The sequence below is a fragment of the Piliocolobus tephrosceles genome, chromosome 15, assembly GCF_002776525.5.
Source record: "Piliocolobus tephrosceles isolate RC106 chromosome 15, ASM277652v3, whole genome shotgun sequence".
NCBI lineage: Eukaryota > Metazoa > Chordata > Mammalia > Primates > Cercopithecidae > Piliocolobus > Piliocolobus tephrosceles.
This window is the reverse complement of record NC_045448.1, coordinates 3,203,981-3,221,745: the sequence shown is the minus strand read 5'-3', so window position 1 is coordinate 3,221,745 and position 17,765 is coordinate 3,203,981. Positions and strand designations below refer to the sequence as shown.

General features: G+C 47.7%; 1 protein-coding gene across 4 annotated transcripts in view; it reads right to left on the bottom strand.

Moving 5' to 3' along the window:
- TRAPPC12 (trafficking protein particle complex 12) overlaps positions 1–17,765 on the bottom strand; it is a 101,178-nt gene that overhangs the window by 57,380 nt on the left and 26,033 nt on the right. The window lies entirely within an intron of this gene.

Sequence of the window (17,765 nt, the reverse complement as noted above, 5' to 3'; positions counted from 1 at the left end):
TTGTATCTGTAAGATCTGCATGTGACTATAAGTGGCTTTATATGTTCATAATTCTAATTTATCAATATGAAAAAATCAATGAACTATGTGAACACAACATGTTCCAGGCCCATGTGGCAATGTACAGCATACTTTCACATCGCGTAACGTTACGGCTTCAACACGGAAAGGCTGGCTGGCACCGACACACCGGCTGATTCGTATAGACTCCTGTGTTTTATCTTTGCCCTTGTGTGATACAGAAAGGACGGCCGTTAGGCAAATGAATGGGAAAATAAGGTTGGAATGTTTAAACCTTTTAAGAAGCTAAAAGTGGATGCTCACTCTGTCTTTTCTCAAGGTAATGGGCACTATCTCTGAATACTGTAGATGTCCTCATTCTGCAGCCAGTCAATAAACATGCTTTAAGTACCTCCTGCCTGACAGAGACTGCCAGGCTGGCAGGGAGGTTAGTGAATGAGCACTCATTAGTGGATGATCTAGCAAGGGAGACAGACAATTAAACAATATGTTTCTCAAGAATTAGCTAAATGATTTTGTGTGCATGCCAAGCACTTCTCTGACAAGAAGTTTAGGAGTTTACATATTTTAAAAATGTGTGGTAGAGCCTGCCACACACTTCTTCTGTGTACTGGCTCACACACGCACTGCTCCCCCTCCACACCTCCTGCACTCCACGCCCGGACACAGAGAACTCAGGGCCTGCTCACGAAGCGCCTAGGAGGGAAATGAGTCTCAGCTTTGCACTGCAGTTGTTCTGCAGTCCTTTATTTGGGCTTCCTCAGGCAGGCGCTAACGAGCTGCTCTAATTCCAGCTGCAGTGGGGGTGGGGGCTGTGTTGCAGGCAGGGGAGGGGGGCTTGTGTCTTCCGGGGCTCTGACAGGTGGCCTCACACTCACACCGCAGGCTCAGCAATGGCTGAGTTTACAGAGCTGAGGTCATCTGTCCCCCCTTACAGATGTGGCGATTAAAGAAGATCTATGAAAGTGCTGAACACAGCGCCAGGCAGGAGGGAGGCACTAAAAATGTGAACGACGCCGTTAACAATTCCCAAACCGTTTCTACCTCAATCCAGAGTTGGCGTGTGCGTGCCCAGTGAAACTCTATGTGTGAGGGAGGGAACTGGTGCTGGGCCCGGAGCTGCAGACAGGCCAGGCTCTGAGTGAGCAGCCGTGTGACCTGGCGCTGCAGACATCTCAGTTTCCTCCAGGTCTTCTCAGGGGTTGATGGTTCGTTTTTTAAAAATGCTGAACATTCTACTGTCCAGATTACCAGTTTGTTTACCCACTGACCTACTGAAGGACCTCTTGCTTGCCTCTAGTTTCTGGCAACTATGGATAAAGCTGGCATCAACATCTTTGGGCAGATTCTTGTGTGGATACAAGCATTCGGCACAACTGGGTGAGATATCCAGGAGCGGAGTGCAGTGACCGGAGTGCTGGGTTGTATGTAAGAGTGCGTTTAGTGTTGCAGGAGTCACCAAGCTGTCCTCCTAAGTGGCCGCGCCACCTTGCCTTCCCCAGCGGCGAGGGGTCCTGTGGTTGCACATCCCACGGCACTTGGTGGTGTCCGTGCTCTGTTTTTCAGCCACTCCAACTAGCATGCGTTTCACTGTCTGGTGAACTTTCCACCGTTCTCTCACAGTTTTTCCTTTCGCTGTACCTGCCACAGCCTGACGGTGAGCACCGGCCTCCATGGCACCAACCAGCGAGCTGCAAATATTAGCAAGACGACTCAGATTTCTTAAAATATATCTTGTAGCCTTTTTTTTTGGAAAGGAGGAGACCAGAGCATACATTGTGCAGCTGGAGTCCGTGCTTTTCTTCACTAGCTGGTGCGCAGCCACTGGACCCAGTCAGAGAAACACTGGTCGACGGTGAAGATGAAATCGGTGCCACGTTCCCCCAAACCGTCCACACTACAGCAAGTCATACAGGATTTCTGTGTTCTGGTTGACAGTTCAGAAATATTTTTAGATTGGTTAAGATAATTTACTAAAACGATCTCCAAATGCCTTCTCTAGTCTAAATTCAATGCAATAATCACTTTATATAATACAAATGGCTCTGTATATTCTCTTTGAATTGCAAATGTGAACGAGTGAGAGGGAAAGAGATTGTGCCAAGTCTGAACCAGTTCTATATATGCATCTAGGCAGACTCTGTATCCGGGGCAACTAATAACTGCTCCCTTCCCGGTTCCCTACGCCTAAGGCTCTGGCCTGTCCTGCTAGAGAGGCTGGGGCCCTCTTCCCTCAGGACATGCCCTACGGTGAGGACGGGCAGGAGTTAATCAGGGAGGAGGAGAGGGGCAGAGACCCTCGAAGAGGACAGAATGTGTGCAAAGCCTGGTGAGAGCAGGCACTGGGAGCAGAGGGCTGGGTGCAGGGCCCGAGGGGATGCAGTAAGGACCAGGTGGCCGGAGGCAGGAGGTGGAGGAGGGGCCGAGCAGGTGAGGATGAGGGGAGGCTGGGGAAGCAGGTGAGGATGGGGGGCACAGGAGGGAGGCAGAGGAGGGTCGGGTGTGCTGGCCTTTGCAGGCTTCCAGGAGCACAGGCCACAGCATCTGAAGGCCCCAGTCTCCCTGCACTGATGGGGTGAACTTAAGGTGTCTGTGTAGATGTGAGTAAAGCTATGAAGAGGATGTTCCAGTAGCCAGGCCTGGTGCTGGCAATCTGTGCACATCCTGTGGACGTCCCCCACCCCCTACTGCCTGAGTTGGTGGGCAGAGCTCACAGGAGCCCAGAGGCCCGCCTCCTGTGCACCTGCCCGGTGAGAAGGTTCCGTGCTACCACGGAAGAGCTAGGCATGCACCGCACAGCTCAGTAGCTGGACAGATACCGTATGGCCAGGAAGTCTACAACATTCACTCTATGGCCTTTTACAGAAAACGCTGGCGGATCCCAGGTCTAGGCCCCTCGTGGCTCAGTAGTTCATTTCTGTCAACTTCAAGGCTGACTGTGGGCTGACTTTAGCCCGCAAGTGGCTTGTGACTGATACCCGAGGATGAGGCACAGGAATGGAGAGGCTCCTGCAGTCACGTGACAGAGAAGTTTACGTGTACGACATGCTGTGATAACAAAGCAGGGGCCTGCATTTGGCATGTTTTTCCGTTTCATTCTTTCATGACTGATTACTGTGAATCAGTTATTATTTATATTGATGGTGCAGAGTGGCAGAAGCAGGTGAGTATCTGTCCAGAGGGTCAGCGAACAGACGTCGCCAGGAGGCAGCCCACAGAGGAACTCAACATCTGGCAGGTTCCAGATAAAGCCATGAGCAGCTTTGTTGAGAGCTGGTTGGACTGGAATCAGACGAGAATAAGATTTGTGGCAAGGCCGGGCGTGGTGGCTCACGCCTGTAATCCTAGCACACTGGCAAGCTGAGTCAGGCAGACTGCTTGAGCTTAGGAGCTCAAGAAGGGCAACATGGTGAAACCCTGTCTCTATAAAACAAAAATGAGCTGCGTGTGGTGGCATGCATCTGTAGTCCCAGCTACCTGGGAGGCTGCGGTGGAAGGATCATCTGAGCCCAGGAGGCTGAGATTGCAGTGACCTGAAATCATGACACTGTACTCCAGTCCGGCGACAAGACTGAGACCCTGTCTTAAAAAAAAGAAAATAAACAAATCTGTAGAAACAAAGGAGAGGGAAGCAGAGAGGTGGGCAGCTGTAGGAACCTCTAGGGAAGTGGGCATGACCGGGGTGCCAGGGGAGGAAAGGCCGACAGCGGCCGCAGAAGGTGAGACACTCCGTGTCTGTATTTAAGCAAGTGCTTGAGTAAAAAACACAGAGGAGGAGGCTGTAGCTGGAGAACAGCTGATGACACATTAGGAAGAAAGGATGACCCACGGCTCAAGGTTCCAGGCGTCAGGGCATGCGGGCCGAGGGCCGTCGGCGGGGAGGACAGTCTGCCCGCCGACCGCAGCAGGTGTGTGTCTAGGACTAGGGACGTGAGGTGCTACCAGAACTCTGTTTTGGCTCCAAAGCTGGGGGAACGTCACTCATCTTTAAAAGTGAGGAGGAAGGGGAGGGGTGGGAGGCTTGAGAGAGGTAGAGACAGTCTAAAAGGGCAGTGGGAGAGACCAGAGCAACCTGGCAGGAAGGCCCTGCAGTGCTGATGATCCACTTGATGCTGCCAAGCGTCACTGCAGATGCTTGAATGTGGGAAATCCTCCCGCAGCCTCAGCTGCTGGGTGTCTGTGCAGAGGAAGCTGGAGGCTGAGCCTGTCAAGAGCGCAGGTATCTGAGATGTGTGCAGTGGAAGAATGAAGGAGCAGGCATTCTGCGATTTGGGAAAGGCATGTGTGAGATGTGGATCATGGAAACCACGCTGGCTAGAGAAGGAAGTGAAGTAACGAGGTGCGGAGGCACAGTCAGCGAGCAGATCGGTAAGCCACGGCGTGCAGGAAGGCAGAACCACAGGTGGGTGTGGATGCCACACTGACCAGCTGGCTGGCGGGAGAGGGCACTCAGGAAATGGCAGATGTGCCGCTGGAGCTGTGTAGGGTGTGGGTGATCATTAAGGCTCCAAGCGTGACCACGGGAGAAGTGGCCCCCACAAGAGCCAGAAGACGGCCTGGGGGAAGAGCTGGGGAACAGACAGGCCCCTGGACTGGCTGGGCCACCCCTGCTGACCCTGGAGTTGCGGGGTGAAGGGAAGGGTCTGGGAGGAGGACTACCAGGTCACCGCTCCTCAGCCATTCTCAGCTACCTGACCCCAGCCAGGCTGCTGAACTGTGCCTTGGTACCTGGTAAGTAAAACGGATGTATTAATAGTTCTTCGTGATTCTTGTGAGGATTAACAGTTAATACAGGTGAAGTACTCAGAACCACGCTGGGAGCCTGGTGAGTGCGCAGGCAACGCCAGCTTTTCTCCCCAGGGCTCTGCAGCGTGGTACCTTCATAACCTCTCCGCGTACGTCTTCCCTGCTGGACTGTTGCACCGTTAGCCCTGTAAATGCATGGGCTGTTATTATTTTCAGTCATAACAACATTATAAAGTAGGCATTATTATGACTTTTTTTTTTTTGAGACAGGGCCTCGCTCTGTCATCCAGGCTGGAGTGCAGGGGTGCGACCACAGCTTGACCTCCTGGGCTCAAGTGATCCTCCCACCTCAGCCTCCGAGTAGCTGGGACTACAGGCATGTGTCACCACACCCAGCTAATTTTGTATTTTTTGTAGAGACGGGGTTTTCCCATGTTGCCCAGGCTTGTCCTGCACTTCTGGGCTGAAGTGAGCTACTTACCTCGGTCTCCCAGAGTGCTGGGATTACAGACACGAGCCACTGTGCCTGCCACTATGACAATTTTTTTTTTTTTTTTTTTTTTTGAGACAGAGTCTCTGTCGCCCAGGCTGGAGTGCAGTGGCACGATCTCGACTCACTACAACCTCCGCCTCCTGGGTTCAAGTGATTTTCTTGCCTCAGTCTCCCATGTAGCTGGGACTATAGGCACCTGACACCACGCCTGGCTAATTGTTGTATTTTTAGTAGAGACGGGGTTTCGCCATGTTGGCCAGGCTGGTCTTGAGCTCCTGACCTCTGGTGATCTGCCTGCCTCAGCCTCCCTAAGTGCTAAGATTATAGGCGTAAGCCATCACGCCCGGCCAATGATCATTTTAAAAATGAGAAACTTAAGGTTTTAATTTTCGTGGAAAGGAGAACAAAGAAGGTAATGAATAAATATTGGCGAAATCTGCATTTCCTCATCCATTCACTTAGCGGCCATTTACTGACCGCCTGCTGTGGGCCAGGCACTGTGCTAGGCTCGGGGCACACAAGGCCGATGCAGAGGGCCAGGTCCCAGAAGCCAGGGCAAGGTTCCAACATCAGGTCACAGAAGTGAGATTTCAGTTCCAGGCAAGAGAGGCAACTGGGTGCTTCTAAACAGAGAAATGCATTTTGAAATAAAATGTTTGGAAAATGAATCTAGCTGCAGTGTACAGACTGACTGGGGCAGTCTAAAGACCGTACCTGGTCAGGCGCTGCATCAGCCGGCAAGGCAGGAAGAGAGCAGCGAGCAGCGGGCCCCGGGCGGGGGTAGGCGGTGCCGTGGCTGCTCCCTAGAGGGTGAGAGAGACCCGGAAACACACTAACCGATAACAGACTAACGCGGAAATCCGAGGGATGGCGCGAACCTGTCTCTACCCACTCAGGGGAGGCCGGACGTGGAGATGCGGCAGGCAGATGAGCTGGGTTTTACAAAATGACAGAAGATACAAAAAATGACAAGATGGTGGAACAGAAACGGGAAAGTGCCTGGTAAACGTGCAGATGGCAGGTTGCAGCTGAGGAGAGAAGACACAGGTTTGGGAGAAGCATGTGCCGGGGAGAGGTGACCCAGCGAGGGAGAAAGGCAGGCCCTCCCGAGGGGGGACGGGAGCAGCTACCACAGAGCATCTGCCCTGCAGCTGAGGAAGGCTGCCCAGGAGGGCACAGTGAAGGGGCAGGGGGAGGGCACAGTGAAGGGGTGGGGGCCCTGCGGTGCTTTTGCTCTTAGCTTCCAAGGACAGACCTGCCCCCGCAGACACACAGGAAAAGCTCACAGAATGCCCTTGATGTTTCGGGTAAGGGAATAAAGAAACCTACCTGTGGAAGGCACAGTGTGAATTCACGGTGTGAATGCCTGTGAGGCGAAGCTGTTACAAGACAGCTCTTAAGGCAGCCTGGGCTGGCGGAGCGGGCTTAGCTTGCTGCTCATATTGTAAACAGAAGCACCCAGTCACTCCCTCACTTAAGAAGCATCAACTGAGGACCTAAGAGGAAGTACGTCCTCCATCAGACAACAGGAGTACAAAGACGAACTCGGTATGACAGACAGTCATACAGAACACATGGCTACCAAACAGTGCATCAAGACAGACGCAGATGCTCCGTCCATACCCATCGTAAGTTAGAAATACCATGAGTTGAAAATAAGTGGGCCGGGCGTGATGGCTCAAGCCTGTAATCCCAGCACTTTGGGAGGCCGAGGCGGGTGGATCACAAGGTCAGGAGATTAAGACCATCCTGGTTAACACAGTGAAACCCCGTCTCTGTTAAAAATACAAAAAATTAGCCGGGTGTGGTGGCGGGCACCTGTAGTCCCAGCTACTTGGGAGGCTGAGGCAGGAGAATGGCATGAACCCAGGAGGCAGAGTGAGCCGAGACTACACCACTGCACTCCAGCCTGGGCGACAGTGAGACTCCGTCTCAAAAAAAAAAAAAAAGTAAATAAGTGAATGCAGGCCGGGCACGGTGGCTCAGCATTTTGAGAGGCTGAGCTGGGTGGATCACCTGAGGTCAGGAGTTGGAGAGCAGCCTGGCCAACATGGTGAAACCCCAGCTCCACCAAAAACACAAAACTTAGCCAGGTGTGGTGTGAGCACCTGTAATCCCAGCTACTCGGCAGGCTGAGGCAGGACAATCACTTAAACCCGGGAGAGAGGTTGTAGTGAGTGGAGATCGCACCACTGCACTCCAGCCTGGGCCACAGAGCCAAACTCCATCTCAGAAAAAAAAAAAAAAAAAAAAAAAAAAAAAGAAAAGGAGTGAATGCACCACCTAACCAACTGTCCAGCACAGCCCAGCCTACCTTAAACGTGCTCACAACACTTACATTAGCCTACAGCTGGGAAAATCAGCCAACACAAAGCCTGCTTTATAAAGTGTTGGACATTTCATGTCGTTTCTTGAATTCACTGTGAGTGAGAAACAGAATGGTGTGTGGGTGCTCACAGCACAGTTCCCACCGAATGGGGAGCGCTTTTGCACCATCATAAAGTTGAAAAATCTTAAGTCAAACCACAGAAGTTGGGGACTGTACATACACACACATGCGTAAACACAAGCAGCAGACCCTCTATCTGCCAGGGAACGGTTCCAGGAGCCCCAGGATACCAGATCCATGACTGCTCAAGTCCTTGGTCGGTCCTCCGTATCTGCAGGTTCCACCCATGTGGATTCAACCAGCCACGGCTGAAAGGTTGCTGTGCACACCTCAGCGTGTTTCCCATCTGCGGGCGGTGGGATCCGTGGATGCAGAACCTGTAGATACGAAGGCCCAGTGCACGTGATGTCCATATGAAACACATACACGCACACCTATGTGTGTTTATGAAATACGGACACTGCAGCGTGGGAGACACCGAGACCGGCGGCACGGGGCAGGGAGTCTCGCACGATGAACAAGAGCAATGCACGTGAACGAGGGGATGGAGTCCCTCACAGGGCAGAGGCATAAGCGGCACAGCTTGGACACACTTGACAGCTCTGTGAGGACACTGCTGGCACTGATGCCTGAGGATTCAGGAGGAAACGGGCCAACACATGGCAGAGCACGTTCAAGGCACTGCAGAGTGGGGACAACTGGAGGATGAGGTCGGGGGATGGTGGGGGTGAGGCTGAGCTGGAGCTACAGGCTGGACCCCAGAGTGGCAGACCCCAGGGTGGCGGGCAGGAGGGGAGGACAAGAACCCGGGCGGCTTGGAGGGGAGGGAATGAATTCTAAGGACTAAATCCAGAGTGAAGCGACTGCTGCCAGGACCCCACTGCCATGCTTATCTGGATCACACGATGAAGTGAGATTTCTTTTGAGATCACACGTGCCTGGTTTGAGTGACTGGTTACGATGGGTACTGGCTGCCAAGTGGGTCACATTTCCCAAAACTGAATGAGCTGAATCTGCAGTCCTACGTGCTGATGGAAATATAATTAAATCACATATGCAACATACTATGTGCTAAAAATTAATTATATCCTTTGAAACCATTTAAATTTATGATAAAACATTTTAGATAGCTTAAAAATGTCTGAGGGGTACCTAGTTTTCTAATTCTTTGCGGGGTATCATGTGGATAAAAAGGATACTGAGCTGGCTTCGTGAACAAGGCACAAAGAAACAAGGCCTGAACTAGCACAGGAGCAGAGGGGCAGGGTGGAGGAGACAAACACTCATATGAATTATTTAGGAGGTAAAAGTCTTGGATTCTGGCCACGGCAAATGGGTACTACCACTACCGTAAGCTAATTGAGAGGACACAGCAGAAACAGCAGGCTAAGGTGGTGGGTGCTGGTGACATGGCTACATGCTGGTGAGATGATGACGCAAACTGACACCTTTTAAACACTCACAGTACTGTCAGGCAGGTTAGCTGCTTAAACAGGGTTAGCTAACACCCCTATCTACCACCTCATCCCTGTGCACACTGTGGAATAATACAAACAGTAACGCATGAAGTCAACTGTGGACAGTGACATAGTATTCTCAGACGCATCCTTGTCATCTCTTTTCAAAAAACATACACTGTTTTGTATCCTTTACTCAAACTTTCTTATATCCTCAAATATTTTCTTGGGACATGATTTATAATGGCTGCATGAAATTCAATCACACACACGTACACATTACTTGTTAATTTGATATTTGAACATGTGCCACCTTTTCAGAAACGATAAAACTGTTCACTAACCAAACACCATTCAACAAGAGCTGCTGGTGCTATGGAGCTGGCCGAACGACACTCGACTCGTTTTATCTAAAAGCTCTTCATCAAGGGTCTCTGGGATGACAACGAGTAATGAAGATAATGGGATAATCCTCTGTAACTGCGATGACTAGCTGTCCCAGGATAAAAGAAACCAAGAACATATTCCCTTGAGTCCAAGGAGTCAACTTTTTGCCCGTCACAAATAAAAGCAGTACCAACAGCAACAGAAAAACCTGAGAGTCCTAGATAAAGAGGGTATGCAGTGGTTAGACAAAGGAAACTGCCAGTTTTTAGGAACAAAAGTTATAAACAGTTAAGAAGAGAAACTGTAAATAACAGTTAAGTTCTACCAGTAACCCGGAGTTGTCCTTTTGCACTAAAAGTGTTCAACTGTTTTCTTCTGAAAGCGTCTTTGGGAGTGAAGACCACCATTTACTTTGAGTAACAAATGAACGGGATCTCTGTACGTGGTATATTTTCCTTCCTTTTGCGGTCATACAACTCCCATTTGTGTCCAACACTCACGGCTAAGTTGGGCCTTTTCAGGTTGTACTTATCAACTGATTTGCCTGGCTCTGTGTGAAAGGCATTCCAATTTCATCAAAGTTGTGAGCGTGCTGACCAGGTCGAAAGCAACAGAACAGGCCATGGGAAACACAATTATATCAATGATTCAGAACAGATGACGGCCCAGTCTTCAGCTGGCCACCCTGGAGTGGGAGATGACAGTGAGTCCGTTCCGGACGAAGGTGTGGCTGGCTGCTCGGTGTCGCCGAGCCCTCACACGCCCCCGCTCCAGTCAGAGCTCACCTGCACTTGCTCATTGCAAGATGAGTACCCTGAAACCAACCTCAAACCTGATCTCTCTTTTTTTTTTTTTTTTTTGAGACGGAGTTTTGCTCTTGTTGCCTAGGCTGGAGTGCAATGGCACGATGTTGGCTCACTGCAACCTCCACCACCTGGGTTCAAGCAATTCTCCCGCCTCAGTTTCCTGAGTAGCTGGGATTACAGGTGTCCACCACCATGCCCAGCTAATGTTTGTATTTTTAGTAGAGACGGGTTTCACCATGTTGGCCAGGCTAGTCTTAAACTCCTGACCTCAGGTGATCCACCTGCCTCGGCCTCCCAAAGTGCTGGGATTACAGGTGTGAACCACCGTGCCCAACCTGAAACCTGATCTTAAAAGTGCCTTTCCTGCTCATGGTGAAACCCTCCTATTCTTAATTCCTATCTCTCCTTTAGCTCCTTGGGGCAGTGGCCTCATCTAATGCATTGCTTTTTAATTTCTAAAAGCATTTCTTTAGTGTGGCACTTGGCATGCACACAAAATTGTGGAACACACAGTAAATTCATAGCACTACAAGACCAATGCTTAACCATGCCAGTAATCAAATAAATGTAAATTATAATTTACTAGGGAGTTGATCTTCACCAGCAAAAAAAATAAAAAGCAAATGTCATTGTTAGCCTAAAAAATTAGATTTTTTTTTTTTAAAAAGATACAAGTCAGGGTAGACAAGGAGATGCTACAGCTGGTGCACTCAGGTGCTGCAGAAAACAATCTGGAACAACAGTGGGAGTATTTATGAACAGACTTTGACCTCAGGATTCTCCTTCTAAAGAAATAATCACATCTGTAGAATTCTGTATAAGGCAGTTCATCCTAAGATTATTTATAATAACTTCAGATTATTTGGCTATTAAAATGTTTTTAAAGACCCTTTAATATGGGGAAATGCTAAATATATATATAATAAATAATTAAAAGACATAAACTGATAGAAGCATATGAATTTCATGCATAGCATATATACACAAATATGTATATCCATCTTCATACATGTACACTATGTATAGTATACACACACACATACGTATCATACATACACTGAAATGTAAAAGGGCAGTGGTTACATAAGCAATCTTTTTTTCAATTTTTCTTTTCTCTTTCAGATACAGGAACTTGCTATTTGTGAAGGCAGGAAAAAAAGAGTTTTGTGAATTAAAAAATAATGATGGATCAGCACTCATGCAGACAGGGCTTTGATGTCCTGGCCTGTCAGAAATCAACCGTGTGCGTGTCTACTTCTGTCCACGCAGTGATGCCCTCAGAGAGGATCGTCTCTACCCCATCTCTGTACCTAGAACAGTGCTTGATATGCAGGAACCAAATTGATGCTGGTTAAAATAATACAGCATTTTCACAACAAGTATGGAAGGTGTAAGTTACTACTAAGTACAGCAGCTAAAGTATAAGCAAAGTTTTTGGGTTTTTCTGAAAAATAAAAGGATTTTGATACAGTAGATATGGAATCCCCTGATGTTCAATTCTGTGATGCCATACAACGCCCAGTGAACTCAATTTTTTTAAATTTTATTTGTTTCTGAGACGGAGTCTTGCTCTGTTGCCCAGGCTGAAGTGCAGTGGCGTGATCTCAGCTCACTGCAACCTCTGCCTCCTGGGTTCAAGCGATTCTCCTGCCTCAGCCTCCCGAGTAGCTGGGACTACAGGTGTGCAACACCACGCCTGGCTAATTTTTGTGTTTTTAGTAGAGACGGGGTTTCACCTTGTTGGCCAGGATGGTCTTGATTTCTTCACCTCGTGATCCGCCTGCCTCGTCCTCCCGAAATGCTAGGATTACAGGCTTGAGCCACTGCGCCCGGCCCTCAATTTGTTATCTGTTTGATGGACCTCAGAGGCAACTAGAATTTGTGTGGGTACAAAAAAGTATAAACGGGAAAATCTGATTATGGATACTTATGTACGTTTTAAACAAGTAAGAAATATTTTACAGTAAGGGCTTCTGTCTCATTTTATACCCACTATATATAGATACTCACCACCAATCATTTACATGTTTAATAAAATTATTTGCAAGGACTTTGCAAATATAAAGTACTCCATAAATGATTAAAAATAGTAAAACATATCATATAAAAAGCCTTCAGCTTTTGCCATGATTTCATATTCTAAGACTTGTTTTCTATGTCTCACACTAGATCACAACTATTAAAAATAAAGCAAACGCCTACCATCTTAATTATTCATTTCTTGGGGAAATGTAAATCTTTTAAAAAGTGGCTTCTTTCCTGACTGAAAATAGAAAGCAGAAATGTTTATGCTCTTGTTACAGTTTCTCCCAATATAATTTTTCCACAGATGACTGAATATGAAAGATTTACTTGGATAATTGCTGCTATTGATTAAGCGTACGCTATTAGAGTGAGCAATTTACTGGTTAATATCGATTGGTCTATAAACGACATGTAGTCCTATCTACAAACTTATACCAACCTGAGAGTCAATCTTCTAGGAGTCAGAACAACCCAATTCCCTGAGACAATAACACAAAAGAGTATGCGGCACGCAGAGTCTGGGCAGCCCTTTCCACCTGCATCTCCAAGTGGAGGCGCAGAGGACTCAGTGCTGGCAGACCTGCTGGGGGACACGGAGTGGGAGCAAAGGGGCAAGGCCCAGACCCAGCCTCAGACCTCAGCTGGGGAGGGCCTCCACTGCAATTCAGGACAGAGGTGACTGAGAGAGCCCCTTCATCTCTAATTTAGATGTGGCGTCAGAGTCAGACACATCAGTAGAGGAAACAGAAAGATTATTTTTTCTTTTCTTTTTTTTTTTTTTTTTTAAAGACAAGGTCTTGCTTTGTTGCCCAGGCTGGAGTGCAGTAGTGCGATCATGGCTCACTGCAGCCTCGACCGCCTGGGTTCAGGCAATTCTCCCACCTCAGCTTCCGGAGTAGCTGGGACTACAGGTATGTGCCACCACATCAGGCTAATTTTTAAATTATCTGTAGTTAAGGTCTCCCTATGTTGCTCAGGCTGATCTTGAACTCCTAGACTCAACTGATTCTCCTGCCTTAGCCTCCCAAAAGTGTTGGGATTACAGGCATGAGCCACTGTGCCCAGCCAGATGATTTTCTTTGTATAATCATTTAGAAAAACACTAAAGGAAAAAAAGAGAAGAAAACACATGCTATTTACCATTTATAATTTATACTTTCCCAAATGGTGATTTTTTCTGATAAGAGAATATAAAATACTTGGCTATAGTTCAAGTTCACTTTGTATTTCAAAAACATTTCTAGGCACAGGAATATTTTTGTTCACACCAAAGGAGATCAACTGAGACCATGACTGGCTCTCCTCACTGCGGTGAGGCTTGGCTATCATATCCTTTGTCGGGGGCCTGGCAGGACATGATGGCTACTGCATGGTCACAGGAGTTTCTGAAGAGAGTCTTAGGAAGGAACTTTTTTGCAAAGTTGTGAGCAAGGGACAGTGATGTGCTCACAGTGTGGCGCCAGAGGGGATGGGCTGCAGGACAGCTGTGGCGGCCTCAGGAAGAGGATCACAGTCGCCAGGAGACTGCCCCTGGCCGGGCAGGGGTCAGGAGCCATGGTGCACAGAGCTCTGTGCTGCAGCGGGCCACGCAGGGCAGGAAAGGAGGCGTGTATGGGAACCAGTGCACGTGCGGCATCCAGGGTAGCACCGAGTGAGTCTGGTGTGGGAACCGGCGCACGTGCGGGATCCAGGGTGGCACCAAGTGAGTCTGGTGTGGGAACAGGTGCACGTGCGGGATCTAGGGCGGCACCGACTGAGTCTGGTCAGGTCACGTTGTGCGGCCCAACATCATTTGTGGTTTTCAGAGGTTTCTGGGTTTCACAGACGGGGCTAAGGAATTACTGACCTGTTTTCAAAAATTAACAGAAGCTTGTACATAGCAGGTGGCCTTTTGTAATTTACTTTTATTGCTCAACACTGCTTCTGAGATTTATCCATACTGATGAATATGGCTCTACTTCCACATGATGATTTATTTCAATCGCTCCAAAGCATTTAATCGATTACATAGAACATAATTCTCTTCTTTTGAATATAGAATATTAAGGTTTTTAATAAAATGTCTGGCTAAGTAATACAAGTAATACTGCAGCAAACATTCTTGAATGTCTTTTTACACACATGTACAAGTTTTTCTAAAGTATATAATTGAAAGTGGGATTGTTGAGTCAAAGGTTATACAAAGCATGTGCTTTATCAACTTTTTTTGTTTTTAATTTTTTTTTGAGACAGGGTTTTACTCTGTCACCCAGACAGGAGTGCAGTGGCTCGATCATGGCTTACGGCACCCTCGACCTTCCAAGGCTCAGGGGATCCTCCTGCCTCAGCCCCACAAGTAGCAGAGACTACAGGCATGTGCTACCACGCCTGGCTAATTTTTGTACTTTTAGTAGAGGCGGGGTTTTGCCATGTTGCCCAGGCTGGTCTTGAACTCCTGGGCTCAAACGATCCACCTGCCTTGGCCTCCCAAAGTACTGGGATTACAGGTGTGAGCCACCGCGCCCAGCCTTATTAGCTATTGTTAAATTGCTCTCCAAGGCAATTCACGTTCCCATCCGCAATGTGTGCTGCCTACCCTTACCAACTGGTGCTGCCAGTGTGACAGGCTTGTCGGTTTCCCTCTTCTTTAGTGTTTCTCCTGGTAAAAGCCTCCAACTGGAGGCATGGTAGACATTTCCTTGGCCACACATGTCAAGCACACGTGTTCGGAGGTTTACTTTTACAGCCTGGGCAGAGCACAAACTCAGCCTGCTGATCTTCAAACTTGTCCAAGAGGTGATGTGGAACCAGCAGAGCCAGGGCTCTTGGTTAATGGACAAATGCTGGAGAGGGGACGACCGGCCAGGAGGAACCAGGATAGCATCGAGCTCTAATGCTGTGCACTCTTCCTTCCAAGGTGGGATGTGACTTCCAAGGTGGGATGTGACTACTGTGAGAGCCAGAGCCAGTTCTTATGATTGCATGCTGCCTGCTATTTGAAATTATAATTGCTCATTTTCTTAGTGTGCTTTATGCTATTTTTATCTTATTATTTTCTACCTTATTCCCCTTCCTGGTGGCCCTCCTCCATTTTCAATGATAGATGCCAGAAATATGCAGCAAAGAAATTATTTTAAAAATCAGAATCTAAAGTATACCACATAAAACTTTTAACTTTGTGAAAGAAATCTTATGAAAATCTCATAATTACTGTACATGACATGTAAAATTCTAATAATGATGTTAGTTTGATATGAGATAAAGATTTTAGATAAAAATTACTTTTACTTTTTTTTCTAGGAGTACGATACAGGGTCTATTTGAAAAACTGAAAACAGGCATCACACAACTTCCAAATGATGAGAAAAATAGTCTAATAAAAATCACTCAAGTAACTAATAGCATGTACATAACTTTTCTCCATCTAAGACTCAAAGGGAATATTACCTTTATATACGATACCATTAAAGTGAGTAACACGTCCTCCTCCCAGGCTGTGACATCCATTTCCCTGTAAATTACAATCTTAGGAAACTCTGCCATAACTTAGGAAAATAATTCAGAAACCCTTTCCTGGCTGCCTTAAAGACAACAGGAATTATTTTAGGACACACTAGAATGCAAATACCAGGGCAAGGGAAAGATCCTTTCATTAGTACATTTTTCACCTTACGTAAGCTCCCTTGTTAGGCCTGTTACTAAAATTTCTGATGGTCTCAAGTATTTCCAATGTGTAACACACATCAAACCACTGTATATATTTATTAATAACAGGAACAATCAAAGAGGGTAAAAAAGAGCCTGTAGAAAAAATCCATCACGATGAACATGCATGGCTTTGTGTGTGATTTTTAAACCCACTATTGTAAAGCCCCGTCATGCTGCCAGTTCAGTCCCTGCCTCAAGAGGATACATCACAGCAGCTTCTCCATGGCCAAACCCAGGGGCCACGCCCACACCCTCGGGAACAGAGCATGGGCCGGGGAAACGGCCACCCTGGAGATCCGTAACTGCATTAGCAAATTATAGAGGATACAGATACTGAGAAATTAGCTGTTTTTCCCCCTTTAAAAAAGAGTATCTCCATCTCCCTTCTTTCCAAAGCTTTCCAATCATAGAAATAATTACAGAATCACTTCGGTAAAAGAAACTCAATGAAGCATTTGACTGACGTTTACTCACATTTACACTTAGTGTGATGTGTGAAAAGTCTGCTAATCCCCTAAGCAAGGGATGCTTGTTTACCTTTCTGAGGACACGCTTCTGTAAATGTGGTAAAAGATGTTGGGAAGAAAGGCGATTTGGGGAGCGCAGTTTCCGGTGGTTCACAGGCTACCAGAAGCGTTCGGATACCAAACACCTACACCTGAGATCATTTCCCGCTGCTACTTTAGGAGAGGGTCTCTGCCTGGGTTTTTGCACTTACTCCAAGTTAATGAGTGCAGACTTCTGTGCGTCTGTTGGGTGACCACGTGAGTGGCAGTTCCACAGCTTGGGGAGCGTGGCGTAGAGGAAGGAGGAGAGTGAAGCATCTCTGAGGAAGGTTTGGTTTCTGAGTCTGGAAGGGTCCTTCAGTCTCTACACGTGGGGGAACCCCTGGGAACTTTGCTCTGGGGCAAAAGAGGCCTGAGGGATTCATGCTGGAGCTCTCAGGATTGCCACCAGTTAGAGAAGCAGGGCTGTGGGAACTGGTATTCAAGATGTGGTACAAGCAGCTTCTCTGCGGGAAGTGGATGCAGGTGATGGGGAGAGAAAAGGGAAACTTCACTGCTGTGGGCTAGGAGTGCAGCTGAATTTGGGTCTGTGTCTGAAGACACCGATGAAGAATCACAAGAGTTACAATAAATTTGTGAATCTGGAATATACACTTCTTTTAAAAATAGTGTATGAGCTTCAAGTAAGCAACAAGTAAATTAAAAATAATAATAGAGAAGGACTTCTAAATCTGAGTAAATGCCATAAATGGTTAAGGCAGAACTTCATGGAGCAAGAGCCCTAACTTAGCAAACTTTACTGTTACTGCTTGAAAGAGAAGAGGCTTAATAAGTGCTTGCTCAATGAATACACGAAACACAATGGAGAACTTGTTTGTTTCAATACCATCAGATATAAGATCTTCTCATGGGCAAATCCTACACCTGGATATAACCCAGTCCTAGAAGCTGTACTGCAAAGCACAGTTCCCACAGCGCATAGATTCGACGGTTCAGAAATACTGAGTCATTTGGTGGGAAGCAGTCAATGAGCAAAACCACCACCAGCAACTGTTCTTTCCGCTGGGCTGTGCGGACTACGTAAGGGACACCGGGCAGCAGGGACAGCACTGGCACGTAACGGACACCGGGCAGCAGGGACGGCACTGGTACATAAGGGACACCGGGCAGCAGGGACGGCGCTGGTACGTAACGGACACCAGGCAGCGGGGACGGCACTGGCACGTAAGGGACACCGGGCAGCGGGGA